Here is a 12,500-nt window from a genome sequence, read left to right on the forward strand (position 1 = left end):
CCAAAGTAATTATTTTACTTAAACCATATTTTAAGGAAAAATATTTTAGATTGCGATTCATTTATTATTATTTAATAAATGAAAGACTTAAAAATGAGGTAGATAGGATTAAATAATGAGGTAGATAGAGCATGCCAAAGTAAAACGCCGCTCCTGTGTATCGATCAGTAGAACTGCTGACTTTCCACGCGATGCTTCTAGGTTCAATCCTCGGCTTGGTCGATGTGCTAGTGGAAATATTTAAAACGCCAATAAAATTACAACTGGATTCAGGATCCGATATATCTACAATAAACTTGAATACATGGAAGAAGTTGGGTAAACCAACCATGATGAAAACAAGTAAATCATCTCAGGCGGTAACTGGTGGTGAGATAAAATTTGAAGGAAAAGTTATCCTTCCGATAAAATTAAAAGGGATTACGAAGAAGTTAAACATGTTCGTATTAAAAAATAACGAACATCTGTTTGGAATAGATTTGATTGAGAAATTTGGACTGTGGGATAAGCGAACCAATACATTCTGTAAAAAAATATACCAGGAAATAAAATAATTATTCCTAGAAGTATTCATGACTAAATTAGGTCGTTGCAATAAATTTAAGGCCTCGTTTGAACTTAAAGAAAACACCAGCCCAATTTTTAGAAAAAAGTGAAACGTTCCGTTCGCTGGGTTGGAAAAGATTAATAAAGAATAAGACAGATTGGAACAAACAGGCGTAATATAAAAAATAGAACACAGCGACTGGGCAGCCCCCACCGTATACGTAAAGAAAAAGAATGATGAAATCAGAGTGTGCGCAGACTTTTCGACAGGTCTAATCTCCATATTACAAGATTACCATTACACTCTACCAAGCCCAGAGGAAATATTCACAAAGTTGAACGGTGGTAATATCTTCTCGAAAATAGACTCGAGCGACGTGTATTTACAAATACCGGTTGAGGGGAATTGCTCAAAAATACTATGCATCAACACGCATAAGGGATTGTACAAATACAACCGGTTGCCCTTTGGCATCAAAGTAGCGCCTGCCATTTTTCAGCAAGCGATGAGCACCATACTAAGTGGTATCGAATGCGCATGTGCATACCTGGACGACATTGTTATCAGGAGAAAATCCCTAGAAGAACATAAGGAGCATTTAAAAATAGTATTTACTCGAATACAAGAATTCGGGTTTAAAGTAAACGAAAATAAATGCGACTTTTGTATGAGCGAAATTAAGTAACTTGGACATATAATTTTTTTTTAAATCTTTTTATTGGTTCACAACGTTGCGGCCAACTTCCTCTGGCCTTCGTCAGGTGGTAACCGCGACGGATAGGAACTTCGAATCTCCTAACTGCATTCTCAGCCATCACTGCCATCCGTAGTTGTTGTCGTCTCACCACATTTTTGACCAATTACCTCTGGCACGCTTTGGGTGGGATTGAAACCGCTATCTTCAGACAATGTTCATGTCAACTGCGCCACGGGCCCCGAAGAAGAAAAAAAAACAAACAAAAAAAAAACAACTAATAAAGATGAGACTAATAGTCCGAAATAAAAATAAAATTAACATAAACTGCTAATCTCCAAATAAAAAATTCCAATTAAGGAATAATATATATATAAGCTGATTTAATGTTTGCCAGAAAGGTGAAATCGGCGTGTAATAACATATTGCCAAGAAAAGCAATTGTCCGAAACACTACACACATGATAAGAAAGAAATATAACTCGGGAGATATATTATATTTAAAATGCTTCAGGAATAACACCTCTCACTGGGAATGTGGAGTACTGGATAAACGCATTGGTGATATCACTTACATGATTAAAAACAAAATTTACATAAAAAACACATACACCAAATAAAACAACAGCCGTCTAAGAGGAGGAAACCATAGACATCATATACGAATCCTTTAATTTGGAACCGCCTCAAAGTATACCTGAGCCCCGAAGATCAGGTAGAAAATGAAAGTTAAATGAACCATTAAGGTTAAATCCCAAGGAAAAAAGATATTGAAATCTGTGAGACATCAAATCTTGGGAGGAGGGTGTTGTGGTGGCACCCACTCATTTACATATGTGGATAATATTACACATAAATAGCAATATTCAATAGTCTGAGTGTGTGTTAACCAGAAGCCACCGAAGGCCCAGCCGAGAGCAGATATGTTTCTCCAGCCAAGACTTCCTTACCTTACAACCATTATGTAAATATACTGCGAATATACTATTCCTAATACACTTCTTATTGATCTACCTTTGTTTTGTTTAGTCTTCATTTGTATTGTCTTATACGTTATTCTGTTCAACCTGCAAACATCACAGTTGGCGACGAAGATGAACGTCAAACATAACAAGAATCATAAAATGCTTTATAAAATCAAACAACGCTTGAAAAACAAATAAGTTGACCAATTTGATCTAAATCTAAAACGTACAAATCTTACTGCATATTTAAATTTTCGTAAACGAGATAATGTTGCAAAATACTTTTTTTTCTATTCGGGTTCCATCTTATTACACATGAAGTAACGATGCAGAGCACAGGAGAAAACGAGGTGCTAATGTTGAGGGTAATCTAGGTGTAAAATTTGACACTACAATTGGCAGAGTTAGCTTGATGTACACATGTCATCATGAACGTTTCTTTTTTTTTTTAGACACTTCGGTCGTGAAATAACACGCCCGACTTCATTTTCCAGAACTATTGATAGACAAACTGTTGGCAAATGGTTTTAAATTCTCTGCTATTTCTGCTTTTCTAAAATACGTATTTGTTCGTCACTCTAAGCTTAGAAGAACAACAAAGTTGATATAAAAAAATACATGTTTCTGTCAATTTTTCTTTCTTTTAATCATATTTTGCTTTGACTTCGACACCCAAGTCTTAGAAGTTGTTCTTTACACGCAAACATCATTTTGATCATTTTTCACGCAATCATACTTCAGGGTTAATTTTCTGAATGTTCTGATGAGTTGTGATACAACGAAACAGACCTGTATATCAATGAGAACAGATATTTTAAGCCCCACCTCTCTTTGGGTAGAGCACTGTCGTAAGTAATCTTAACCGCTACTTAATTGGCTGAAAAATGCGACACTCGCTCTTTGTTTAAAAACAAAGCGATTAGAGCACTGTACAACTCGTAAACGAATGTTTGTTTAAAAAGACATTTGGCGAGATTATTTGCGGGCGCCGCTCCTGTGGGTCTATCAGTAGAACTGCTGACTTTCCACGCGATGCTTCTAAGGTCAATCTTCGGTTTGGGAGAGGTGCTTGTCTAAGGGCACTGAGGAGTTGTGATACAACGAAACAGGACTGTATGTGGATAAATACATATATATATATATATATATTTATATATTTGTGTGTGTACTATTATATGAAAATTACTTTATGTGTAGGCTCCGTCCTCATAGGTTCTAAAACTAGTTAGAAATTGAAATAAACCTATCCTTAAAATCGTTCTTCTATTTTATAGAAATAAATTACAGGTAATATTTTACGTTACACTGTCTAAGGGAGATAACACTTAGCAACTCAAAAGCGATTTATTTCTCAGAAAAAACATTTTGACCTGGACTGTGTATATATATATATATATATATATATATATATATATATATATATATATATATATATATGTGTGTGTGTGTGTGTGTGTGTGTGTGTGTGTATTGTAGAATTACAAACACAATATTTAATTAAAAACTAGGAATACGAGAAAAAAGTCAGGAGAAATCCCTTCATCCAAAGAGTTTCAAAGATAGGATAATCATTCGTGAGTAAAAACCTTTAGCAAAAGGAATATATAGATACATATCTCATTTTGCTGGTAATGGCAATTTTTAAAAGCTGTAGTTATAAAAGTTTTGGGGCGAAAATAAAAAAAAAAAATACTCAGCAATGTCCAATAATTAGTGTCGCAGAAATTCAGTTAGAGTATAAGATTCGTATTGGGTAAATCCAAAAAGAGATTTAAAACGGTATTCTTTTTGATTTTCTTTAAAGGTGTCCAGGGATAAAAAAATACGTATTCTTGTAGATGAGTTTTGTGTTGAATATTGAGGGGTTAAATCCATTCAATGGACGTTAAATCGTAAAGTAGCGCTTGAGGACTTTAATTGATGATATATGCTTCAAATGAAAAGAAATAAAAAATAGTTTGATCTTGAATTTTGTAATATTGGCAAAACATTGCTTTCATGACTAGGTAAGATAATAAACTGATAAAAAGTATGACGATAAATAAGGTCGAATTAAGTAGTGCTGGTTTTAGTTATTACGTGCAACAAAATAATAGTACACAATGTTTTTGCAACAATAAGAACGAAATGCTGGACAGATTTACCCGTGATCTTTTAAAAATAGGCAGTTAATCGTGTTAACATAACTAGAACAATGTCACTTCTATCCTAAGGGATTATTACAAGCAACGTCCTGGATAGGTTATTGACCCTTCATTCTTTGTAAGTACTCACATCTTTTTATTAAATTATCGCGATTAATACATATAGAAATAGCAATAGCACGTTTATATTGCAGATCAAAAGAAAGAAAAAATTGCCATGAACAATAGATCTCCCAGAAAGTAGAAGCTATTAAAGTCATCTATCATACATTCAGCATCACACCAAGTCGACGACGTTTGGACAGGAAAAGGAAAATCACAATCCTTCCATTGTCCACCCAAAGAGGAAATAATACACAAAGAGTGACAACGGTTATTAGCTTAAAGATTGGGGGTTGTGTCGCAACTAACCTATGTGGCTTACTTATAGCCTATCTCAATCGCAGTAGATACCGACAGACAAAGAAGTAAGGTGTCAGTCGATATGCGGTGCTCCTACTGGACCGGTAACTGCAGTGTGGTATCTGCTTAGATGCTGCACTCAAATTAATTTCCTTTGTTAATGGAGAGGGAAACCCTTCTATACTAAAGCGATTTTATTTTTGCAGAATGCCCCTTTTGAAGGTAACTGGCTATCCCCCACATTAAAGACGAATTTGTCTCACATTTTATTCCTGGGGAAACAAATACATAATCAGTCAATATACGATGGAACAACCTAGATCGTTCGTCGTCTACAACGAACAACTCACCTATTGTATACTTTGCAATACATGTTGTTACTTTATTTTTGCGGTCTGCTTGCTTTGTAACCCTTTAACAGGACTATAACAAGTTACCAACATCCACCATTGTCCAAGTTTAGTTTCAACCAATACGTGTCTGTGAAATGAAGGTAAGGTTTTCAGTCCTGGCTATACAAGGAATAGTATTATTAATTACTGAAGATAGTTACAAAGGCATGGATTACAGCACGAGAGCAGAATATTGCCGTTGATAAAATAAAACGTTCCGATCAGATCCCGTGCAGATGTACGTGTTAATCGAGACAAATTTTGAAGTTAGAGGATTACATTGCAAAAACAACGCTTTAAGAATAAGAACAGTAAAACGAATTATTCAAATACACCATGTCTTACAGAAATATTCTTAAATTTGTCATAATATAGATTTCTGGGTTTCACACTAGACTAGTAAAGAAATATCGGGGGTACAGCAGCTAATACCTTGTGGAAATTAATCACGATGCGATCAGTACTTCGAATAATCCAAATAATACAAAAACGTAAATGTCCATATGTTCACGTTTAACAGACACAGTAGCACATTTATCTTTCTGTTTTCTAGTTGATATCTTCGGAGCACATGTTAAGATATATGTGTTTTCTTTTCTACGAGCGTTTATGCCAACATCAATTTTATTACTAGTGTAATAGATCAAGGCTGACGATTCGTGGTGCTCGAACAAAATGTATTCTCTTAATTATGCCAGGAGTCGGATAACTCCAATCCGCGGTACAAATGTGGCCTTTAATTCTGCACAACATAATTAACAACTGCTTCACGTCCCCGGACATTCATTAACCTTAATTCTGAGTGGCGCCAAGGAACTTATACGTAGTGAACGCCTTATAAAGCAGCAAATAGTGTAAACGTTTTCATTTACCATGCTGTGAAATTTATTCTACAAAGAACCACAACAAACAAAGTTTGTTTAAATAATTATCTGCCCGTGGAAGCCAACTTCTACAAAATTAACACGATTAATAACTATTACACGGCTACCGAACATTCATTAACCTAAATCTCGAGTAGCGTTATGAACTTTATAAGTAGTGAACGACTTGAAAGAAACTTATCAAGCATCAAACAGTGTAAATGTTTTCTTTTCCCCTGCTGTTATAACGTGACCGTTCTGAGGAGCGATATTCATCCCCATTGGGGAGATTAAAATCTCCTAAAACCCTGAGTAAGGCCGGGTAAATATGCTGATATTGTTCGTTAAATGTTGATTGAATCTCGGACAGCGGCAGGTTACCTAAACAAGGAAGAATTTATCGTGCTTTGTAAAAACAGAAAAATAGTTTATTGTTAAAAACATTGCCAGGAAATGGCAGCATTATGTAAAGATGAAATGCTGCAGTCGTAGGCCTAAGGAACACCTGCTCACACGTGACAAGTTTGACCTTTTTGAGGACGTTTGATAGAAATTTAGTTTTATTCTCAGATCCGCAAACTTAGTGGGGGATGCCTTTTTTGCTTCACCGCAACATATCACCCACAGAAGAGACGTTGCAAGCCTGTCTTTGTTTTATCGTTATTTTCATGGCAAGTGCTCGCCTGAGCTCCAAACTCTGCCCCCCTCGCCAATCTTTCACGGTAAACACCTGTCTAGCTGAAACCACTATTATTAATTTTCCCCACTCTTTGTCTGTGCTTAAATCAAAGCGAAGATTCGATGAGCAAAGCGTCTTTCTTAGAAGTGACGCATGTAGAACTCTCTTCCGTTTGCCTTTTTCCTACCTGACTACAAGTTGGATGACTTCAAGTCCCACATAAACAAATTCCTGATGAACCGCCTTTTTAAGTAAGACTTTTATCAAATCTCAAATACTAACGATTACTAGGATACTATCCCATTGATTACTGTACAGGCAATAACCTTTATCCCCGCAAAAGTGTCGGATATTCCCGTTTGACGTGTTGGGTTCTGGTTGGCTGGGCGGATCGCTCGACCAACCATGTTGCCTTAGTATTAAAGAAAACACCCAGGTAGAATTGAGCAGATTAAGCTAGAACACTTGGACTGAGGACCTAACCAAGAGATATCACCCCAACCCGGCCGTCGCCACTATCGCTATCGTAAAAGAACGAAGTATAAGATTTTTGGAGAATCTTGATGTTTTTCGCATAATCAAATGAACGATGTAAACACTTGTAATGTTTGTGAAATTAACTTTTTCGTAGTTAGAAGCTCGGGGTATTTTATTCTTTCCTGGCGTGCATGCAAGCTAATTGATTTTCAGACGAATCGACACGGAGCTGAAACGCTGAGAATTTATGTGAAGATCTCCCGGAAGAAGATGAACACGACCATTTCATTTTCGATGAGGTCAGAGCCCATCTGTTGATTTGGGCGGGAGAGGCTTACACCGTGAACTTTATTCTTTATAGAATAACAACAAACAAAGTTTGTTTAAATAAGCATCTGCATACCACGTGGTTGCTGTCCATCTGTCAAGTTGTTTTAAAAGTTGACACTTATAAATTTTGAAGCACCCCTCTTAAATTACTTAATTTTGAAAGGTCTATGACGCTGTTGGTAATCCCCAACCTAATTTCCATTCTCCTCAATTAACACTTACTCGTTTCTGGTCTATAGCACGTGATGGGATGCAACTCGATGGAATTGTACAATGCCGACTTTATACAAATACATTATTTTTTAAATAATAACTAATTTTACACACCGGCCTTATGTTATATATACGCTGCAGCCAATCGTTCATATGCGTATTAGTCACTATAATTTCTAAACCTACTGTTGTTACTGCTCTGCGATGTATACACACAGACAGGGGAAAAACACAACGCAACTGAGATAAGATTTGGTATATTTAACACTGACAAAGGTTTTGAGTATAGTTATGCCGTGTTTTACATCAGTGAAAACGCATGGAAAGTGTAGTTGCTTAGAATTGATAAAAATGTAAGATTGTTCTCTGCCTCTGTGAATGTCTGTAGCATTTTGTTTGTGTTGATTTATATAAATATTAATTTACCCTGTAATGTTTTATATTTCCCATTGTATATCGTTTAGTATATTATTTGACCGATATCCTATAATACATTTTTGGTCAAATCATGCATTTCAATAGAAAACTGTGGGAAGTCTTGCATTCCTTTCCATTGAATCGATCTACTTATGTGAAACGCATCGAATATCATTCGTCCTGAGGTCATCTGCAAAATACGCCATCATTAATTATTTATGAATATATACTTTATTAGGCTGCAAATGATAACGCATTGACGCACGTGTTCCTTTAAATAAAAGAATTCAAAATATTAAAAGATATAAGTATTGATCTAGATATAACTTATATTGAATAATGTATTTAAAAAAGAAATGGGCCGCACCAATGTGAATCAGTATGTACTTAATAATATTCTAAACTATCGGACATATCATTATGAATTACAGATTATACATCTTTAACTAAGGTGTATAAAAATATACATTAGTCATTTTTACGGCTATAAAATTAAGGAAAGTGCAAAACAAAATTTTAGTATACACACAAGTAAAGATAAAACAATAACAGTTAAACGTAACCTGGTATGTTTTTACTCATGCCCATCCTAAAATGATTCCACTTAAAGAACATACGGACACGAGTATGGATCAATATTGTCTGTTTTCATTTAGCACAGCCGTTTTAAGAATACAAAAAAACAAATAAATAAATAAGATTCGCATCAAACACAACATCCCTGGCAGCAAAAGAAATTATCCATTCATCGTCTAACAGAACGGTCGCCAGCACCGACAATAACCAGTATTGAACCCGTGTAAATCGAACTTTCAACGTGGACAAACATTTGGTGATGACCATCTTTATTATTGCAATCGATTGGCGGGTTATCGATATCTGATCCTTGCGGTCAACTTCCACGTGAATCACGCATTTCTGGCGACATTACAGCTGCATCAGACGCCATCGTTATGAAGAGCAGGGCGACAAAAAGAGCAGAGATGAAAAGCCGATCGTCTACAAAGCGGTTATAAAAATATGATGGAATCCACCAAATAGTTCTGGGGATGATGTCGGTCGGCAGCGAAATAGTACGTAACAGGCGACTATAATATGTATAGACAGATAAATATCTACAATTAAAGAATTCGAGATAATAGATGAAAGGAAAAGATAAAAACTGAACTAGAGCAATAGTTCGTAAATATAATTGACGCAATATATACTTATCTGTCTATCTATTTATCTATGGGGCGATCGAGCAATCTTTCTATGTTTTAGCCTGTTTCGGATATTATGGTAGCTTCCTTTGGTATTGACAGACTATGGCTACTCACTGTAAGGCTGTCTGTGCAGGGGAGTCTTGAGGCAAGAGTTCGCAATCTCTAACCACACATCACCTGATTCGGCATTATCGAATAACAGTGAAAAGGATATATATATATATATATATATATATATATATATATAATGAAAATTACAATTGAATTTACCAAAATGATCAAAGATGCTAAAATTAAAGTAAATTATAAATATTAAAGGATTAATATTTATAAGATTATCTCAGCCAGATAGAAAAGCTCGATAAAACCAAATAGGAAATAGAGCTTATAATATAAGCAAACAGTTAATAAAATATGTTAAAAGACTCTTTGAGATATATATAGATATATGTATATATATATATATATATATATATATATATATATATATGTAGTAGAAAGTAGAACCGCGAGATACGGCATTAAAATTAGTAACAGAATACAGTACAGAATATAATAACATAACATTATAATTGATACTGTTAAACTGGAATTTGTATGGACATAAGCCTCCTAACATCTCAGTCATAAATGTACTTTTTAGTTCAAGTTAAATAAAGATTATGCAAGTTAAGTTTTTTTTAGTTCCATGTGGCATTATCGACATATTAAGTTTTACATATCTAACTGTTTATATATAGCTAGTTTGCGTATATAGCTAACCGGTGTATCTTTACAATCTCTTCCTGGATTCTAATTTTGCCTATGTTTTTTTTTTTAAATTCTTATTTTTTTATTTTATTTTTTTTTTGAAGAGATGAATTTTATAAGCAAAAGAAGAAAGCGCCTACATGTGGATATATGACTTACCTTTAGACAGGATCTGATAGAGAGAGAGAGAGAGAGAGAGAGAGAGAGAGAGAGAGAAAAGGAGAGAGAGATTAAAGATCGCAGCCGTGGATTTATAAGGTCTAGTCTCGTGAAATCGCACGTCATCTCATCGCCCACTGCACGCATATGCAACTACAATGGAGTCAGTTTTTTGTTAATAAAATGCCTGATGGCAGAGGTGATGGGAAAAACTCGAGCTGAAAGTTGAGAGAGAAAGTTGACAGTGACGAATTCTAGCTGAACTTTTGTTTATTTTATTTATTTAATTAATTTATTTTTTGTTGTTTAGCAGCCCATTTCACTGCATTTTTACTAAAATTTACAAGACTTTCTTGGTGTCACTAAAATACTTACTTTTATTTGACTTCCATCATCTTTCATACCCATTTCCACTTTCGTACCAGTCTCGCGTATTTGCTTAGCGTTTTCTTCTACTTCATAGTTATGTGGTCTGCTGAAGCCTCGGAATATACAATCCTGTAGCATTACTCTAGTTATCTACAATTAAATCTTGTTCATTTTTGTTATTTGTTGATTTGCACGCCTAGATCCCACTAGGGGTTAATGATTCCGGTTTCTACTGCTGCTATCGGTGTGTTTGGACAATTTCTCTTCAGAATGCAATTGTTTGCATACTTGCCAGTATATTGCCTTCTTATACGTATGTGATTCTCTATATGTAATATGTACTAGTTTGCTGGATTTATTATTATTATTTCGTCTCTTAGTCGACAAAGTCTGCATTTTGTGATTGCTTGTGTCTTATCGATCAATGTCTTCATAAGTTAGGTTCTAATTGCTTTATGTTTTGCTGCTCGTATGAGTAATTCAGTTTCCTTGTCTAGCTGTCATATTGTAACTATGACTAAGTGTTTTATTCAGTTTCATATATTGTTACCCGTATAATTTGCCGATGTAAGTGTTTTTCTTAACAAGTTGCTTTTCGACATTTTTTTCTGGCCCTACTGTTCTGTCTTGGTCAAATTCACTGTGTCTCCTACAGAAATTTGATTTCGATGGTTAGTTCTGCGTTTCGTGTGTTTTTTTAATATATTTTTTTCGTCTTTTGAAACATATATCTACACTAATTAATCCCAGTACTCCGCATTAAATTTGTATACGAAGAAAAATATCCATGCAAAAGATTTCGTAATTTTCTGATCGAGATGGCTAAAATTGTAATTGGTTCTTGCTTCGAATCACCTTACTATTGATAATGCGCATGTCTATACGTGTCATAAAGTTCCATCTGTAAAGTTTAGTTTCCAGGAGTTTTCAATGTTCTTAAAAAATTCAGATTAAAATTATTAATATCACAATCATTATTAGTCGACTGCGATGTATTTTCCAATGGATTTTACTCTTTATACTTTCTACGATTTCAGTATTGATATTGCTTACTTGTAAATTTATGTTTTAAATACATTTTCAAAGGGACCAGTTTTCCTTTAATTTCTAGTTTGTTTGCTAGGATTCTATGTGGCCGTGTAATCTTTATCTTTTAACATTCAACATATTTGTTGCTTTGTAAAATATATCTCACTCTGGTTAGAAAGGAGGGCGAGTAGGTTAAATTGAATCTTCGTTCGTAAATCGCATACAAACTTAATACAGACATAAATATATATATATATATATATATATAAAACTTGCTATATATATATATATGTATATATACATATATATACATATATATATATACATATATATATAAAGTAAGATTGAAGAAAAAAACAATATATAATTTAAAAAACAATATATATATATATATATATATATATATATATATATATATATATATATATATATATATATACCGCTCAGCATGTGGCGCTACCAAATTGGTTTAAAGGAAAGTTATTCCCAACTCGCATTTACGTAAAAATGACCTTTCGTAAATAATATACTGCATCCAAAACGTATCACAAATATATATATATATATATATATATATATATATATATATATATATATATATATATATATATATATATATATATATCGATTAATCTATCTATCTACATATATATATATGTATATATATATATATATATATGTATAGATATATAACTTGTTGAAATATACGCATATCTATTAGTATAAACTATGTTAGGATGTGTATATTGCTGAATGTATCTTTTTAATAAATACGCATTCGATGAAATACATGAGTACATATAAGTGTATCTGTACTTAGGCACGTATATATATATATATATATATATATATATATATATATATA

The sequence above is a fragment of the Euprymna scolopes genome, chromosome 31, assembly GCF_053919585.1.
Source record: "Euprymna scolopes isolate OS-2025 chromosome 31, ASM5391958v1, whole genome shotgun sequence".
NCBI classification, from domain to species: domain Eukaryota; kingdom Metazoa; phylum Mollusca; class Cephalopoda; order Sepiida; family Sepiolidae; genus Euprymna; species Euprymna scolopes.